General features: G+C 38.5%; 1 pseudogene; it reads left to right on the top strand.

Annotated features, from left to right (window-relative positions):
* Positions 1–1328: 1328 nt before the first annotated feature.
* LOC112391489 (protein cornichon homolog 1 pseudogene) lies at positions 1329–3189 on the top strand (annotated as a pseudogene).
* The last annotated feature ends 2267 nt before the right edge of the window (positions 3190–5456 follow it).

Raw genomic sequence — 5456 nt, 5'->3', positions numbered from 1 at the left:
ATGGATTGATTTCACAGTGCATAAATTTTATGAATTAGAATTTATAAAATAAATTCATTTGTAACCTAGATGTTGGCTGTCTCTGTGAGCAGTCTCTAACATGCTGTTCAGACCTGAGCTCTGTGTCTGTTCTTTCAGACCCCAGGCCCTCTCATCTCTCCTCTGGGTTATTGTAACAGGCACTCATCCACTTGCTTCACAGTCCATTCCCAGCAGCAGCCAAAGTAAGCCTGTTCATAGGGTCTGATGACTCCTCTACTCAAAAACCTTCCCATAGTTTCTCATCTTTTGTTGTTCTTCTTGTTGTTGTTGGGGGTTTTTCCAGGTTAATTGAGATATAATTGACACATAGCATTGTGTAAGTTTAAGATGCACAACGTGTTGATTTTATATAATTATAAATTGTAAAATGGTTACCACCATAGTATTGGCTACCCCTCCATCCTATCACATGGTTACCATTTCTCTTTGTGGTGAGAAAGTTAAGATCTACTCTCTTAGCAATGTTCTAGTATATGATACAGTATTATTAGCTACAACCACCATGCTGTGTATTAGATCCCTCAAATTGTTAATCTTATAACTGGAAGTTTGTAACCTTTGACCAATATCTCCCCATTTCTCCCACTACCCCCCAATCTCTGGTAACAACCACTCTACTCTCTATTCCTCTGAGTTCATCTTTTTAAGACTCCACATACAAGTGATATCATACAGTATTTGTCTTTCTCTGGCTTATTTCACTTAGCACAATGCCCTCAGAGTCCATTCATGTTGTTGTAAAGGGCAGGATTTCTTCCTTTTTATGCTTGGATAATATTCCATTGTGTATATATCACATCTTCTTTTTCCATTCATCTGTTGACAGACATTTAAGTCCATAGTTTAGATTCACAGTTTTAGAGTAAAAGCCCAAGACATTGCAATGGCTTATAAAGTCCTACACTATCCACCCTCACCCCCTGCTTGATGTTCCTGTTCTTATTATCTCTCTTTGCCCTCACTGGCCTCCTTGGCCTTCCTCTAACATACCAGCCATACTCCTGCCTCAGAGCCTTTTCTCTTAATTGTCCCTCTGCCTTAAACATTTTTGCTTAGCTGGATCCCCCATCCCCACGTCTTTACTCAAATATCAACTTGCCTGACCTAACCTGACAACACCTTCCTTAAAATATCCCTCCATTCCCTTTCCTGCCTTTTTCCTCTGTCAAAATTATCTAAAACTTCTCTATTATCCCTAATATTCAATAGCAATACTATCACCATCTAACGTGCGTATATTTTGCATCTTTGTTTATTGCACCCTTTCCCCCTGTAGAAAGTAATCCATGTTGCCAGAAGTTTCTGAAAGTTTTGTTCCCTGCTGTACTCCCAGTACACAGCAGTTGGTAGGTTATCAATAAATATTTGAGTTCTCCAGAAATAATCCATGAGCCCGAGAACATTAGTAAATAGACTAGATTTTTCTGGGACTTTTGCAGGGGAGATGGACAAGGTGGTTTATGTCCAAAGGGAGATTCTCCTTTCAATTATTCCTTTCCTAAGAATAGAGACCAAATTGTTTTGACTTAAGAGAGCTGCTCTCCCAGTGCCTTGGACATTACTATAAACATTTCCTTTTTAGGTCAGTACAACATTTAATCAAGCAGATTAAGTTATAATGTTTATGAGGATCTGAGAGTGAGATGTGCCATAATGCAAAAGTCAAGTGGATTTTGGAGGAAAATAGATTTATGAAAATTCTTTTTACTATTACCTGAATGCAATGATCTAGATAAGCTAAATAAGTAACTCGGTTTTTTTTTCTATTTTTCCTAACCCCCAACCACCAACTGCCTCCCCCCTTCGTCTCCATCCCCATCCCCCAATCGATGAAGTAACGTCAAACTTAGTGTCCAAATGGTGGATTACCCAAGCCTTTGCTTTTCCTCATGCCCTTTCTGTTTATAGACTTCTGGCCAATTCTATTGTTCCCCACCTGGAATGACAATATGAAAAGAATTAAGGCAATTAATGTTATCACTTATGGTAAAAAGTTGGGTGAGGAAGAAAAGAACAATTATTGGCTAAAAGGAAATCTGAAGGGTCCATATGGATTGTCCCTCCATGTATTTTGTTAGCATATACAATTGATAACAATACTGATGCATTAAAAATGATATTCTTTACTTCCCAGTTTGCAGTTTTAGCTCATATGTATTTCATTAACACACATGAGCAGGAGCAATACACACGTAGCAACAAATGAGCTTTCTTTACCAGCCATTGTGCAAAGTTAACGAGTGGCTATTTTTAAGGCTGATCTACTAGTATATGTAAATGTAAACACCTCTGTATGCAGTGGTGACATCTTTAAGTAATTGAAAGCTCAGCATGAAAATTGTGTCCAGCCTTAAGATCATTCTCAGTTAAAAGGTTAATCCTTTTAATAGTTAAATTAGCTGCCCTCTCAGATATATCTCAGAGAAGAGAATTTATTATATAAGGTATAATCTCATTGGGTATGCAAGGTAAATAACCTCATTAAGACTGGAATGTGAAGGAGATACACTACTATTCAAATAGGGCAAAAGGGGGCCAACAAGTTAAAACAAAAGGCAGTTATGGAAAGTCAAGCACTGCTTTTTATTTTGTGTTTCATATTTTGTGCTGAATAAGCAGATTAAAAGGGTGAGCTGCTTAGCTTCGAGAAGAGCCTAAAGAAAAGAGGCCTGCCCCAGCCACGGCGTTCAAGTTCACGGCCTTCTGCTACATGCTGGCACTGCTGCTCACCGCTGCACTCATCTTCTCCGCCATTTGGCATATTATAGCATTTGATGAGCTGAAGACTGATTACAGGAATCCTATAGACCAGTGTAACACCCTGAATCCTCTTGTCCTTCCAGAGTACCTCATCCATGCTTTCTTCTGTGTCATGTTTCTTTGTGCAGCAGAGTGGCTTACTGGCATATCATATTTGGAGGTATATGAGTAGACCAGTGATGAGTGGACCAGGACTCTATGACCCTACAACCATCATGAATGCAGATATTCTAGCATATTGTCAGAAAGAAGGATGGTGCAAATTAGCTTTTCATCTTCTAGCAGTTTTTTACTACCTATATGGCATGATCTATGTTTTGGTGAGCTCTTAGAACAACACTCAGAAGAACTGGTCCAGTTATGTGCATGCAAAAAGCCACCAAACGAAGGGATTCTATCCAGCAAGATCCTGTTTCCAAGAGTAGCCTATGGAATCCGATCAGTTACTTTAAAAAATGTCTCCTTATTTTTTAAACGTTTCCACATTTTTTGCTTGTGGAAAGACTGTTTTCATATGTTATACTTGGATAAAGAATTTAAATGGAATGACGTATAAATTAATATGAAATGATACCTCTGGTGTTGACAGGTTTGAACTTGCACTCCTTAAGGAACAGCCATAATCCCTTGAATGACTGCATTAATTACTGACTGTCCTGAGTCCGTTGGAAGCTTTTGTTTATAGAAGTTGTAGGGCTCATTTTGGTTTTATTGAAATGCCATTTAATTAAAAATTAGCTGTAGATATCAGGTGCTTCTGATGAATTGAAAATATATATCTGACCTGTGGAAACTTCATGGGTTTCCTCGTCTATCATGTAGGTGATTATATATGGATGCATTAAAAAAATGAGTGGGATTTTTTTTCCCTTTGACTTGAAATACTATCCCTGTATATTGCATGAATGAGAGATTTCCCGTATTTCCACCAGAGTAATATACTTGCTTTAATTCTTAAGCATAAGTGAACATGATACAGAAATATATGCTGACTTACTTGTGAAGAATGCATTTAAAGCTATTTTAAATGTGTTTTGATTTGTGAGACATCACTTATTAAGAAATTGGTTGTTATACTTAGTGCTCTAATCTGGTGGTGAAGATATTCTTAAGAGTTTGCAAGTACTTTAGATTTTCAGAACTGAATGAGAGAGAACGTTGTAGAACCGTCCTGCTGTTCCCTTAGTGCAGTACAATAAAACTCTGAAATTAAGACTTAAAAAAAGAAAAGAAAAGAAAAGAGGCCTGGATAAATCCTTTTGGTGAAAAGCAACAGATTAGAGAATAGGCTGTTGGTCATGCATTAGTTGAATAATCTCAAAGAGTGGAAATTTTGATTTCCACAAGTGTGTCTTCAAAGGGCTTTAAACAAAGTGATCCTTCCTGGATCTAAAACCCTGATAGACCTTGGACACTTGTTTCCCCAAAGCATGGGTACCCCTGATGGCTGACTTGATTAACTGTCCTCTCATTTGACTAAGCTCCCTTGTTACGTTGGAATTTCAAAATCATTACGCTATGAAAAATTCCTCTTCCACGTAAGGTATTGGGCAATGATCTCCTACCAATTAGTATCTACATTTATTGTCATCCACATCTATTTCATCTACTGTTATTGTCATTTATGTATCATAAAAAAAATTACATTGCTCTTGCGCCTCCAAAATTGAATATTCCTAAAATGGAAGAGCTAGATGGGGCTTGGAGGTTATTTGGTTCAGGCTTCTGCCTCTAGATGGTTAAAGAAGTAATGCATAGGATTCTCAGATGTCTTCTATGTTCTCAGAAAATACCATGTCAACACTTGGATGACAGCTTTTCCAGGGGAGTCTGTAGCATGTTTCTGTAACAGGAATTAGCTCTTATGCAACTGGTAATTAGGAGAATGAGGCCAGTATAAGTCAGAAGTCATGTTGGTCTTACATGATTTTCCTCAGATCATTAATGTTTTGCATCAGCAAACAACAGCAGCTGAATGCAGCAAGCTAGAAGAACACAGAATATAGAACCTACAGCCAAACTAAGTTAAAGAGAAGACCAACCTGTGAACACTGTGGCCATGTGCTTTGTCTTAGAAGTGCTGAGTGTGTGGTTCTCTCTGATCTTTGGGTATTTGGAACTTGTCTTCTCAAATCAGTAGCCTCTATCTTTCATTTCATCCCTTCCATCAAGCTGTCTTCTCTCCCTCTCCCTCTCTCTCTCTCTCGCTCTCTCTTTTCATTGTGGTGAAATATACATCTTTTTTTAAAAAAAGGTAAAAATTAGGGCTTCCCTGGTGGCGCAGTGGTTGAGAATCCGCCTGCCGATGCAGGGGACACGAGTTCGTGCCCTGATCTGGGAAGATCCCACATGCCGCGGAGCGGCTGGGCCCGTGAGCCATGGCCGCTGAGCCTGCGCGTCCGGAGCCTGTGCTCCGCGACGGGAGAGGCCACAACAGTGAGAGGCCCGCATACAACAACAACAACAAAAAAAAGGTAAAAATTCCTGTGTTTGCAGTAGTCTTTTAAATTAGTAAGTTAACGACTTTTTTAAAAAAACTGAAAATATTTTTATTAGGTTTATTATTCTCTGTGTTGGTGTTTTCATTATAAAGTTGCTTAAGTTTTGAGTGGTTTGCTACTTTTTTTTCCCTTTTTTCTGATTTTGCAGAATGC

Source organism: Neophocaena asiaeorientalis, unplaced genomic scaffold, assembly GCF_003031525.2.
Source record: "Neophocaena asiaeorientalis asiaeorientalis breed wild unplaced genomic scaffold, Neophocaena_asiaeorientalis_V1.1 scaffold96, whole genome shotgun sequence".
NCBI lineage: Eukaryota > Metazoa > Chordata > Mammalia > Artiodactyla > Phocoenidae > Neophocaena > Neophocaena asiaeorientalis.
This window is presented reverse-complemented; position numbering and strand designations above follow the sequence as displayed.